General features: G+C 40.8%; 1 long non-coding RNA gene across 3 annotated transcripts in view; it reads right to left on the bottom strand.

Annotated features, from left to right (window-relative positions):
* LOC112544947 (uncharacterized) overlaps positions 1-14,509 on the bottom strand; it is a 253,811-nt gene that overhangs the window by 17,466 nt on the left and 221,836 nt on the right. For all 3 annotated transcript variants that reach the window (XR_012903973.1, XR_012903972.1, XR_012903974.1), the window contains exon 2: positions 2,183-2,243. This is a non-coding gene — a long non-coding RNA (uncharacterized LOC112544947). The remainder of the gene's footprint in view (positions 1-2,182; positions 2,244-14,509) is intronic.

Below are 14,509 nucleotides of genomic sequence, written 5' to 3'. Positions count from 1 at the left end.
AACAAAACCTTGCATTCTTTCAATTTAATTTCAAAAGAATGTGATTGCAGCGTGGACACAGGTGAAGTTTTTAAAAAAACAAACAAACGTAGTCTAGACATAGCCATTCAGATCAGGGGTAGAATGCATTGACAGAGCAGTGTGAAAAAGCTAGTACTCTTCCTGTCCCATGTTTTAGCTCTTCTGCTTGGTTCTCCATTACAGATAAGTCTCCCTGATTTTAACCACCATGCTGTCTATTCACAGAAGTGGTGGTTTGGAATCCTGGAAGTAGTGGAATAGAAATGGAAAAAAATTCCAACTCAGTGTAACATTTGGCCCCTCTACATAGCACCAAAACTCTGACAAACATTGTAGCTATGTAGCTAAAATGTAGCTTTATGTTAAGTAATGTGTTTTAGTATTTTGCTAGTTATCATTGGCCAGCATAAGATACAGACAGTGTGTGTCAAAGTGGTCTGAGGACCCAGTCTGAGAAAGCTGCTATTCACAGTTCCCATTGGCTGTAGTTCGCCGTTTGCAGACAAGAGGAGCCGCAGGAAGCAGCGTGACCCAGGCCATGTTTCGCAGAGCCATGTAAACTAGTTTACCCAACATAGTCACTGAAGCAGGATTTAAATAATCCTCGCTTCATTAAAATAAAAATGGCAACCGTGATGTGCCAACAATCAGCTGATCCAGCACAGCGTGGCAGTCTACACTCGGATCGGTCGACAAGGGAAGCCTTTGTCGTCCGCTCCTGTAAACCTGTCGACAGAGCCATGTAGTCTAGACATACCCCTAGAGTCCTACTGTTCGCCTAATTAAAAATTCTATGCTAAATATATAAAACCTCTTCCCTACAGGTAAACATGTTTTCTTACGTTATTACATGCATCAATGAAAATCAATAGCTGTATACATTTTTGAGATTCCTAACAGATTCCAGCCCGAATCATCTTATAACACTTAAGAACTATATGCATGGATAGAGGAAATACACACAAAACACAATTAAACCCTAAACTATTAATAGTAATAGTGAGTTTCCTTTACTATATGAAGATCCAGTACATCAGTAATGTTGCTAATAGTGCAGAAATAGCAGTCCAGATTTCACGGCATCTGTCCATGCCTGCCTATCACCCATAAATCACCTTTTCATAAGATAGCATCCGAGTTAATGATAGGATCCCTTCCTCCTCCATAGCTGAATATCTTTCCAAAATTATAAAATAATTTTAGCTGAGATCAAGGTTATTCTTAACCCATAATTCAAAGTACAGAAATAGTTTTCTTTAGTGCCAGCCTTAAATAAGACATATGCTGCTCTATTCATATTGTACCCAATATTAGATACTGCAAATTTGTGTGTGCCTATATAAAAATCTCTAAATAAATATTAAGGGAAACTACAATACATACACACACACATATATAGTGTACTATCAATACTAACATATATATAGTATTGTGTGCAGCATGTGTGCACACACAATAATAATGGGGGATTGCTGACTCAGTTCTTTCATAGGCTACAGCAAGGATTCCATACTTGGAAGGGATTAACGTCCATGTTTCCATATTCATTATTAGCGCTGATTCATTAAAAGGTATTTCTGTGCTGCTAAGCATTGGGGTTGTGCATGTTTCATTGTTCTTGAGGGCATGCTGTGACAGGATACAGCTGTCCAGAGGTCCTCTGTAACCTGCTCCTATGCAAGAACCTCTGCACCGAAGAACATTTGGTACCAGTTCTTTAGCAGAGTGTATGGTGTGAACTATTGAAATACATTCTCCTCTTCCTCCATGACTGAAAAATCAGAGGGTCTCAATGAACTAGAACCAACTGCCTTCAGGACGAAAGGAATCTAACCCAGCTTTGCTGTGTCAAGTTGACTCTTTCCACCTACTATAGCATGTTTGCCTTGAAGCAAACAATGGATACTGCTATGTGCTATATAAATGGTAGGCATGTGCTATTTTTAATTGTGTCTGACTCCAGAAGGCAACGGGTGCACTGTTAATCTTAAACTAATATTAAAGGGTCAAAACCTCAGCCAGTGTAAACTGGCCTAGCCCCAGTAAAGCCAAAGCAGCCACATTCATTTACTGCAGCTGAGAAGCAGGCGTAAATATGCCATCAGTGTGGACAGAATTCTCTTTTCTATAAATCTGCATTTGAATAAATAAGACTAAATACCTGTTCATTCTAATACCACCTCCTCCAAATGCAGCAATCCAGGACTAGAGTTGGACAAATCCTAAAGAAAAAAAAATGAAGATGGATGTTTATGTGAATATTTAAATAATCACTCCCATGTTTGTCCCATATTGTGTTAGCTTTTTTCAATATTCTAGCACAGAGTTTTCTGGCATGGAAATGTTTGTGGAAGCAATGCATCTCATGCGAATATTGGACAATATAAAGCAAATTCTGAATTCATAAACACAAAAGTTAGCCCTGGAAGCCAGATTCAAAGAGTTATGTGCATCCCATCAGTAAACAGAAACAAAACATGCAATTTCTGTATCCAGTCAAAACCAATCAACACAGCTCAAATGTCAAATACTAAATATTCATATGCTTTAGATACAGACCAATAATTATTTTCCAGAAGGATCTGACAAATCATTTTTAATTCCAATTACATTTTTGTGAGCAACTCCTGGACAACTGACTGGATTTATGCACCTCAGTTTTCTATCTGGAAGATGGGAAAAATAATAATAATCTCTCTTTTCATAGACCTTTTTTCTGTATTACCTATTTAGATAGTAAACTATTTCTTTTTACATGCTTACGACACCGGTTACGTTACATGCTTAGCACACCTTTTTACATGCTTACGACACCGGTTAAAGTTCCTATATAAATGTCCCAAATGAGACATTTACATAGGAACTTTAATTTCAGATCCAAAACTCAGGGCTTTACAATTAGAGACATATGTGAAATAGGTTCTGCATAGCGAACAAAATTTGTAAGTACAAGCTTGCTGCAATTTGTTTATTATGCTCTGTCCTATCACTTCAATGTAGAGCAGTCTAAATTCTCCAAAAGAATGTATTGTGTTAAAAAAAAAAAAAGACAGATTTATTGTGGCCAGCCATGTCACATCTGATAACTATGACAAGTCATAAAATGTTGGGTTAGTGCATTGCCTCAGCTTTCGGCTCAGTTAAATAGGTACGAGCTGAGAACTCAACAGTAGTTCTGTGCTCCCCTTGCCTGGAGGTGTTCCAATGGAATTAGAATTAACCCATGCTGGGGGTAACCGGAATTCTTACTGAATTTAGATATTACATTTAAACCTACAGTGGACTTACACATGAAAGCCTTTAATGGAAAGTCTGACAATGAAAACAGTGAGGCAAAAGTTGAAAAACCAGGGGGAAAGATTATGAATGTAACCAGGTAGTTTACCTTTCTTTTTCAAGAGCAACTGAGCCAGGATATTGCTTTTTAATTGAATTGATTTCAATAAGAATAGAAGTTGATAAATCAAGAAGCTAGTTCTCTGATGCCTTCATAGTTTAGCAGGTATTTAGAAACAAATCAATCTGAACACAAAGACGTACTTTTTTTTTTTTTTCAAGCGAAAGCTCAAATAGTAAACTCTCAGCAATGAAAATTGCTGCATCAAACAACAAAAACACAGCAGAAACATCTTATAAAGTGAGCTACCATATTGGACTTGCTGGAGAAGCACACACAATTGCAGAAAAACTCATCAAGCCTTGTGCAGACAATATTGTGATATGACTGCTTGATGGGCAATACAGTAAAAAAAGTGGAAGCAGCGCTGCTGTCAAACAATACTGTTGCCCGTCACATTCAAGATCTTGCTGCTGACATTGAGAAAGAGCTAGTAAGGGCTTCACCAAATTTTCAGGAACCCACAGGGGCTCCACAGCCAAAAAAGTTTGGGAATCTCTGTTCTATAGCATTATACAAGTATTGAATAATATTAATATTATGTGGCCCAGCCCAAGATTAAGGAATCTACATGGCTCCACAGATAATTGTAGAAGCTCTCCTAGCTAGACTTTAAATCATACAATTTACCATAATTCATTAGTTCAGTGTTTCCCAAATGGTGTTCCGGCGAACCCCAGGGTTCCGTGAAGTGAAAATAAGGGTTCCGCGAGAAAATTCCATTATAACAACATGTTATTTACAAAATAATTAATATTAAGCATTTATGAATTTTATTGAAAACAATTTTCATTTGTGTTGATTTCATGACCTTGTTTAGCATTGCTTTATTATTATCCTTACTTATTTGTGGTCTACTTTTTCAGCTCCATATATAAGACTGCTATTAGGGGTTCCACAAAATTCTTTTGAGTTTAAAACGGTTCCGTGGCCAAATAAAATTGGGAAACTTGATGGATCTGGTTCACAGTGTGTACTTTTATTTGAATCCTTTTTTCCTTTCCCACCTGCCTGTCTTTTGTTAAAATGTATGTATTGATGGGAGAGCATTCCTTATAATATGTAAAGTCTTGGCTTTGCATGTGGCTCATAACTTAAATGAAAACTCGTCTTGTGCAATCGTAAGCAAAGTTGAGCCCAGAGTATAAAAAAAAATAACGGTTGAAGGCAATTTTAAGTGCACATTTCTACCCTTCTGAGCTTCATAGCATTTTCTCTTACGGTTTTTCTACACAGCAAAGTTATTTTGAAATAACAGCCCTTTTTTCAAACTAACTTTCCTAGTCTACACAGCCAAACCACTATTTCAAAATAAATTCGAAATAGCGGCGCACTTATTTTGAATTTGGTAAACCTCATTCTACGAGAAATAACGCCAAATTCGAAATAGCTATTTCGAAATACGTGCTGTGTAGACACTTATTTTGAAATAGGGGGCCTCCAGCCTTCCCAGGGTGCCCTGGTGGCCACTCCAGCCTCAACCAAGAACACGCCTCTCCCTCCCCCACTCCCCAGAGCCCTTAAAGGGGTAGACTCTGGCCACAGTGCCTGTGCCAGCCCCAAGCCTGCCAGCCCAGAGCTAACAGTCACTGCCCCAACCCAGTGGCCCCAAAACGTGAGCCAGCAAGCCACTGGCAGCCAGCCTTCAGCGCTCTCCAGGAGCAGTCTGCCAGCTCCCAGGAACCTGCCAGGACCCGGAGAAGGCGGGCACCTTCCTGGTCCAGAGTGGAGATCATGGACCTTATTCAGGTTGGGGAGGGGGAATGCCCCCAACATCCATGATCTCCGCACTAGGATATGGCCATCTATGGTAGGATAGCTGCCAGCCTGGTGACCAAAGGCAACATGAGAACCCAGGAGCAGGTTTGCATGACAATCAAGTTAGTCTGACGAGACACCCCAACCCTGAGCTTCCCTTCCCCCTTCTTCCCCTTGCTTCCCCCTTCCAGCTCCCTCCTCCCAGGTTTCCTCCTCCCCTCTCCCACCCTCTCTTCTCCCCTCTCCCACCTCCTTTCCCCAGTCTCAGAGTTTCATTCCCTCCCCCCAGTTTAGTTAAATAAAGAGAGTTTGTGTTCATGAAAATACGTGTATTTTATTTGACATCAGGAAAGGGAGTTAGGGAGGGGTAAGTGGAAGAATGTGAGGGAGGAATGAGGCACAAGCCCCCAGTGGGGCAAACCAGGGAGACTCTTAGTGCTCCTCAGGGTAGAAGCTCTCACAGGGCCTCCTGGATTCTGACAGCCCCCCGATGGACCTCCCGGATGGCAGCCTGCAGAAAGTGCAGCCAGGATTGCAGCAACATGTCCAAGAAAAGTACCAGAGTGCCCAAGGGCAGCTCTGGCTCCATGTTGTAGAATGCTGTGGTGTCCCAAGTGAGGGCAATCAGAGCACGTAGAGACAAACTGCTTAGCTGTCCCTCATCGAGGTAGACAAGCAAGCAGGGAAACCTGAGAACTGACTGCCCCCCGGACAGCATCTTTAAGCACAGACCTCAGATAGCCTAAGGCAGCAGCCCCACACAGTAAATCCTGACCTGGTGCCCTGCTGGAACTGGTTCCGGCCAGCCTTAAATGCGATTCAGAGTCTACTCTGTGGATGCCCTATTTCGAAATGCATTTTGTGCGTAGACACGTTATTTTGAAATAGCTTATTTCGAAATAATACTGTAGTGTAGACATAACCCTCAGTAACGTTCCTGGAAACTGCCATTTGAAAAGTAATAGGCAGATATTCCAAAATACTATGTCGCATAACAACAACAAAAATAAATGCAAATATAATAAGCAATAAGCCACATTCCACCCTTATGGGCTTGGTTCATTATGTCTCTGTGAGAGAAGGATACAAAAAGGAGTGCAGAAGCAAAGTAATTCACCCAACATGATGTTGAAGTAAAGCCAGGAATACTTAACTTGCTTGCTCTAAACTTTAGACACACTTGGGGTATGTCTACACTACCACCCTAGTTCGAAGTAGGGTGGCTAATGTAGGCAACCGGAGTTGCAAATGAAGGAGTACAGGTAGTTTGGAATAGGAAGCCTAATCCGAACTACCTAGTCCGTGCTGCGTGTAGCCGCGGGCACGGTGTCCGAACTAGCCGGCATTTAAAAATGGCGGCGCCCGGCAACATGCAAATGAAGCCCGGGAAATTCAAATCCCGGGCTTCATTTGCAACTCCAGTTGCCTACATTAACCACCCTACTTCGAACTAGGGTGGTAGTGTAGACATACCCTATGGGTTCAGTTATGCCATCTAGTCCCAGCCCAATATTAAAGGATTTTACATGGCCCCAGGGGAGTTCTAAGAGGTCTCCTAGCTCGACTATAAATTACACGTTACCATAACTCATTACTTGAGACATACAGGCTGAGGAAACTTAGAATATCAAAATCTTAGGTGAGGAAGGGATGCCCCTCCAAACATAGGTGTATTGCAGAAGTATAGCAGGTGTATTCGGTGATGTTTAAGATTTCTTATGAACCATCCAGCACTGGTCATTCCAAAGAAAGGATATCTGACTAGATGCAGCACTGGTTATTTATTCATACACAGAGAGTCAAATAATATTAACAAATAATTCATTTGACAAAATATGTATCTGCTGTCAAATTACAATAATGTCCAGCTATATTTTCCCACTGCTTCACCAGCTCTATATAAAAATTCTTCATGGCATGGGCTTTCTATTATAATGTATTGTTAGAAACATTGGTTCAATAAGATCATCTATGTATTAATTGAGGCACAGTTGTCAACTGTCCCACTCCTCTGTGACCATGTCCCATTTGAAGGCAAGGGAAATTTTGCCGAAAGGGTTCAGGATTTGGCCTAATAATCGTAATAACCACCAAACACATAGTTGGGAGCCTACTCCGGAAATCATTGCCAATATTTAAATGTAACTTATTTTCTACTTGCAGAATATTGATCCACCTTAGCTCTAGCAAAGGTCAGAGGGCAAAGCTCAACTCTTTCTACACTGCGGTCTCTGCCGGCTTTAACCACCAACAGGGTTTATGACAAATGAGAAGCCAGGCTTCCAGCTGAATTTCAGTTTAGTTATTTTTGTTTTAATGTATGTGTGAATCAATTAATCCTGTCATAGAAGGGCATCGTAAACTGTGTGCCAGAGTTAATGAGTCAGACATTATCACATCATTACACCAGCTGGCATAATGTAGCATGTGTTGTTTGTCATAATATACACTGCCATGCTTAACAACCATTAATTGTTTACACGAGCAGTCATATTTTTCTTCAAAGAACCTTCAGCGACTGGTTAATATTTTGAAAGCTTCTTAAGTGAGTAACTTGTACAAACTAAGGATAATAAAAATAAACCACTCTTGCAAGAAGCTAAACAAAACAGCATCACACACAGCGCTACCTCGGTCACCTTTACAAAACACGCTAATCTCTCTGATTCCTATGGGTTCTGTGAATTCGGTTCCCATTGGCTGGCATCCCCACACAGATTAACAAGGACTAGTCTTATCTCTGTGTAGCACTGACAAAGTCCTGTCCTGTCATTCTCAAATGCAAACTATACAAAGTGGAAGACGGGAAAGAAATTGAGCCTGACTCTTCTCTCTCTCCTGGATATAAATCAGGAGAAAATCCTACCAAAGCAAAGGGAGTCACATTAGTGTAAAACTGCTGTGAGAGGCAGGCCAACTCCTTATAAGGCTATAAAGAAGAGGTGGTAGTGACATGCCTTATCTTCACTCCCCCAACCAGAGACCACCTGCGTTTGTAGGCTGATATTAAAGTAATCATTTTTTTTACCATAATACTTTGGCTGCTAGTGTTTTCTTGGCTGACTAAAGACAACATTTGGCCATAGATAGCAACACACTCAGGTTTACCAGCTTTCTGTGAATTGAATTCTGGCGGCTTCTGACCAGGTTTGTTGGCCATATGGCTTTCCAGAGCCAAAGGCTAACAACATGTTTAAGGAGGAGATTATTGCAACAGCTAAGAAGACTGATATTGATTGACAGGTACTGTATGTATTTTTGACAGGTACTATCCCCACCGCACCCTGAAAAAAAAAGAAAAAAGAAAGAAAACACTTTTACATTAAAGTTTTGCTTTTAAATATGTTAATTTTCTGTAGGCGACCAAATCAAGACCCTTAAATGAATAGTGAAGTGGAGAAAACATACACCAAACATTGAAAACCCCATACATTTTAAGGTAAAGTATTACTTTAAAAAAACTGGAGAATGGAAATTTGAATTATTAATACTTCAGACAACCTTAATGTACAATTACGTGGCTTATAACCGGAAAAAGTAGAAAACAAAGCTACTATTTTCATGGAAAACATCAAATCCAGTTTGCTCACTTCCAGGAATTAATGGCCACCAACCACTACTATGTGTGTGTAACTGGGAACCTTCAAGGATGCCATGGAAAGTAGTATCTCCCCTGACATCCTCAACTCCAGGTGTGAGCTATCCCATGCTTCTGGCTGCACCTAAAATGGCTTTCAACAGAGCGTTCAGGGATGCGCTTGAATGTAAGAATGAGAGTAGCCCCGCTAAAGTCACATGCTTATAGAGTGTTTTTACACAAACTTGTGTGCTGATTACGGGACTAGTTTTGAGTGCATTCTGGTTTTATATCTACAACTCTAGTTTAAGTTCTGTCAAGAAATTTCCTTCCCTTTTTTGTGTTGGCAAGTTACAAAATATTGGTATCACTGCTACCCAGACACACTTATTCAGCAACAAGTATGTTAGAGTCATTCCAACTTGATATTGGTATTCGGTGGCATGCAGCATTAAGGCCTCTTGCTTGCTACAACCGTGCAGCCAATGTCAGAGCTCTTCAACCCAGATAGTAATACCAAGAACATTGCAGAAAAAAATCTCATCATAGACCTGAGGGGTTCCTGTGGCACAGGAATTCCAACAGAAACTTATTCTTAGAAGCTCTGCCAAAATTCTGATATTCATACACCAAGCTCAGCGTTTCTCCATTTCTGCAGAGGAAGGGTGATAGTTCTCTTTAAAAGTCTGCAACATGCAAGGAGGAATTCCAATATACCTAATCCTCCAGGGACTGTCTCCTTAATAAGTAGGGATAGCACTAAGAATACGTCTCCACTGCATGCTTATTTCAAAGGGTGTGTCTAGACTACAGGGTTTTGTCGACAAAACTATACCTGCGTCTACACTGCCGCTGAGTTCTGTTGACATAACGTCGACGGAACTCAGCAGTTTTGTCGATGGCTGTAAACCTCATTCTACGAGGAATAACGCCTTTTGTCAACTGAGTTCTGTCGACAGAAGGCATTATTGCATCTACACTGTCCTTTGCGTCTACACTGTCATGTCGACAAAGTGACTTGCTTTGTCGACAGAACTGGATGTAGTCTAGATGCTCTTTGTTGACAGATGCTTTGACGACAGTATCTGTCGACAAAACTTCTGTCGACAAAAGCCTGTAGTTTAGACATACCCAAAATAAGCTATTCCGGAAATTTTTTTCTGAAACAGATTATTTCAAAATAGCACGTCTACACTACAGGGAAGCCTCAAAATTAGTCTGAGGCAGACTTCCCTAATGTAGACACGCTACCTTGATTTAGAGCCCCAGGAGGCATTGGGGAGTAATTAATCTGAATGGCCCTGGGAAGAAGGTATTTTGAAATAGCAGCAATGGATCTTCCACACTATTGCTATTCCGAAATAACTATTTCAGAATAGGCATTATTCCTCAAGGAATGAGGTTTACAGAAGTCTGAATAAGCTGTCTGTTATTTTGAATTTATTTTGAAATAATGGAATTGCTGTATAGACGCTCGCATTGTTATTTCTGAATAACGTCTGTTATTCCGATATTACACCTGTGTATAGATGCATCCTAAAAGATAGTAGGAGGCAGCAGACATAAGCAAAACCTTCCCAACTAACCAATTTTGAAGGTTTTGCACCTCACTTTTATTTTTCTTAAGATGTGATATGACAAAGAAGCATGAAAAGAATATTAAACGGCTATATGGGAGGATCCTATCAAACAGCGGAACATCTATAAGTCATCTTAATATTCTCCACCCCATTAAAGTAAAAATATTTTGAAAATGTGGCATGCGGGGTTTGTGTCCTGCTGCAAAAAAAAAAAAAAAAGTCTACATTCTGGAGTATGACATTCTTCAGTTTCCCTCCTAAAACAGTTGTGTGGTGCTCCTGGTCCGGTACACAATGGTTGTGGCTTTCCATCCCAGGGATAACAACCTGTTATCCCCACGTTTCCAGGACATGAGCAATTCAAATCTCAATGTGAGGCTAGAGTTCTGCAGTCCAAAATACTGGACAATTCAGAGGGGGAACACTACCGCAGGGACCCACTATTGATATAGATGGACCTCAACCTGAAATCTGAGAGAGAGAGAGAGAGAGAAAGGCAAAGGCACCTCTGGCCACCTCAGTTTGCAATTGAGCCTTCATTCCTTCTCTAAGGGTATGTCTACACCGCTGGGCAAAAGTCAAATTAAGCTACACAACTTCAGCTACGTTAATTGCGTAACTGAAGTAGAAATAGCTTAATTCGGCTTTTGGCGCTATCTACGCAACAGGAAGTTGAAGGAAGAACATACTTCCTGTGACTTCCCTTACTGCTCGTAAAATGAGGGTTGCAGGAGTCAGAGCAAGACATCCTCCAGCTCGACATTATTTCAAAATAAAGACTTGTAGTGTAGTCACACACTTTGTTATTTCAAAATAATGTCTGTTATTCCGATGTAACCCTGCTGGGTAGACATACCATAACAGAAATAAAATTACCCTCCGCTCATAAAGAGAGATGCCAGACTACATCAGACTGCTCTATGGACAGGAAAGAACCTTCATAAACTGATTTCCTCTGAAAGAATTCCTCATTTTTTTCCGTCACCATTCCAATGTGCATTTATTTCTGTGTTCTGTTAGAACATTGTACCTGAGGGCTCTGCTGTTTTTTCAGTCCCTATGACTGCATCAACAGCACCATGGCAGTGAAGAGCTGGAGGTCCTAACACACTGATGGCTTACAAAACAGGAGGCTCTGAGATCTTAGAAATCTTGAATAAGCCAAGTGAAACCATCCACCTTTCCCTTAATTCTGGAAGCTGACACAGATGTATGCATGGCAAACAAAATCCTCTCTGTACCATGTTTAGATTCTTTGAAGAATCAACGTCAGTTGAAAATGATAATACATATCGTTGCAATTCATTACAGTTTGACAGACATGCAGAGGGTGGGTCTGGCTCCTGCCACGTGTCCACCCCCAACAATGCTACTCTGAAATTTTCAAACACGTTCTCTGAGGAAAAAAACCTTATTTCTGGCCAACAGTGCCATGCAAAGGGAGAGATCCTTGAAAGGAGACATCCATTTAAAGGGGCGATCCCAAGTCACCTGTCATTGTTCAGATTATGACGACACTTCAGTACCACAGTTTTACAGGAAGGGAAGAATGGGCTTGGAAGCTTGGCCAACAACTTCTCTGTATGTTCTCAATTAACATTACCAAAGATTAGCAGTCACTAATGAGCATTGTTCACACTACTGTGTGTACACCACTGTCATATTTGTCTACATTCAGCCACCCAATTACTGAACAGGTGCATAACTCAAAGCTCCAAGGAAAGAAAAAAAAAGTTGTTTCTCTGTGTACTCTGTGTCAGTCCTATACCCTTATAATGCAATCTGTCCAGTATTTGGGGATTGCTAGGGTAACTTAATCAGCACATGGCTTTTTGCCTAATTCTTGACAACCATTTGAATACCTGTGTTCTAGGCTTTCTCCATCTTTTGGGAGAACTATCAAACAACACAAAAATGCCTATTTCCCTTCTACAAAGGGGAATTCCTCCCCCCCCCCCCAAAAAAACCCCAACACATTTTTAAACACTGGCAATATTGCACTGTGCGGTGAATAGTTCTGTAGATTTATTGCCTCACATGAGGCTAATACAGCCTAAGACTGCCAGATTTGTGCATTTATGGTTTTAGGGTCTCTCCACTTTAATCCTGCATCTTAATTCATCTTATAAGTCATGCAGCTAGACAGGGATCAGACCAATACTCCAGGTCTGAACAGGACAGACTTTAAGGTGATTTTCCACTGCCATTTTCATTGACACCAATACAGTAAAACTCCAATAGTCCGGCATCAAAATGGCAAGAGCCTAGTGAGTGAGCTTTGGCAAAAAATGAGTCACAAGGTAACAGCAGCAGCAGCTGAACTGAGCAAAAAGGGTAAAAAAGGCTTAAAAAACTAAAACATTACAGTATACTGTATATAGTATGTACAATAAAAAGGGTTAAGAACACTTTATATATAGTATAAAATGTATACAGTATAACCAGTTTATAGTATCTCCTGATAGTCCGGCATATCTGATAATCCAGCACCACCTAGGTCCCATAGGTTCCGGATTATCGGAAGTCTACTGTACAAAGTGAGACTGGAACGTGAATGTAAAACACCACTCAGTCCAAATGGCAGTACTGGAAATATGTAAATGATGACAGTAGGTACAGGACAGTGGAGAATCCCATCTATAATTGTATTTGTTCACACGAGGCTGTAATTTTGTACTGTCTGTGGAAAGGGAAAAAGGAGAGGAGTTAAAAACACTGAATCATTTAGGGAACTGGTCACTGGATAGTGGGGGAGGTCCAGGTTGGCTATTAGGAAAAACTATTTCACTAGGGCTGTGTCCAGACTCAGGGGTTTTTTCGAAAAAAGTAGCCTTTTTTCGAAAAAACCTCACCTGCGTCTAGACTGCAGCCGCGTTCTTTCGAAATTAAATCGAAAGAACGCGGCTTTTCTTTCGACCGCGGTAAACCTCAATTTACGAGGAAGAACGCCTTCTTTCGAAAGTTCTTCTTTCGAAAGTAGGCGTTCTTGAATGTAAATAGGGCTTCTTCGAAAGAGAGCATCCAGACTCACTAGATGCTTTCTTTCGAAAAAGCAAGCCGCTTTTTCGAAAGTTCAACGTGCAGTCTAGACGCTCTCTTTCGAAAGAGGCTTACAGTCTAGACATAGCCTCAGAGGGTGGTGAAGCACTGGAATGGGTTACCTAGGGAGGTGGTGGAATCTCCATCCCTAGAGGTTTAAGTCCTGGCTTGACAAAGTCCTGGCTGGGATGATTTAGTTGGGGTTGGTCCTGCTTTGGGCAGGGGTTGGACTCGATGACCTCCTGAGGTCTCTTCCAGCCCTAAGATTCAATAGCTCTAATTGGCAACACAGCCATTTAGAATTCAGGAGTCAAATCTCAGAATAAAACTATCAGCACTGGGGTAAATTGGTAACACAGAATCAGATTACTCATATTGGCAACTAGTCACTCAGGGCACGTCTACACTAGGAAACTATTTTGAAATAACTAAATTCGAAATAACTCCCGAAATAACAAAATCAAAATAGCATGTCCCTGCTACAGGGAAGCCTCAAAATTAGTCCGAGGCAAGCTCCGTTATTGTGGACGAGCTACCTTGACTTAGAGCCCTGGTAAGCTCTGGGGAGTAATTATTTTGAATGACTCTAGGGAGTAGATATTTCAAAACAGCAGCAGCAAAGTGTCCACACTGATGTTATTTCGAAATAACTATTTCAAAGTAAGCATTATTCCCCGAGGAAAGGAGTTCAGATTATGAAATAACCAGCCCGTTATTTCAAAATAACAGGCTTAGTAGTGTGGACACTCCACTTATATGTCAAAATAAGTGGGGTTATTTTGAAATAAATCCCTGCATGAGTTGTCTTGCTGACAATTGGACCCCCTCACTTGTAGGAGTAAAAGGTCGCCCTCTGGTCCACTCTAACCAGAAAGAAAGAAATGTTTCTATCATAGACCATGTAGGAATGGTAGTTAGTCCCATATCAGTAACAAATGGGTGCCTGGATCAGATTTTAAACATTACAGTTCAAACCATCAATCTTGGCTTCCTAGAACAGAAAGGACAAAATGCTTGTGATTTTGATTTAATCTGTGTCATTAACTCACAGGTACTCATACCCTTTTGCTTAGCAGTACCATACTCTAAAACAGTCCCATTTGTTTCCCTAGAATGAAATAATCCTCACTGACCACA

The sequence above is a fragment of the Pelodiscus sinensis genome, chromosome 5, assembly GCF_049634645.1.
Source record: "Pelodiscus sinensis isolate JC-2024 chromosome 5, ASM4963464v1, whole genome shotgun sequence".
NCBI classification, from domain to species: domain Eukaryota; kingdom Metazoa; phylum Chordata; order Testudines; family Trionychidae; genus Pelodiscus; species Pelodiscus sinensis.
The sequence above is the reverse complement of the archived record's forward strand: the minus strand, read 5'-3'. Positions and strand labels throughout refer to the sequence as shown.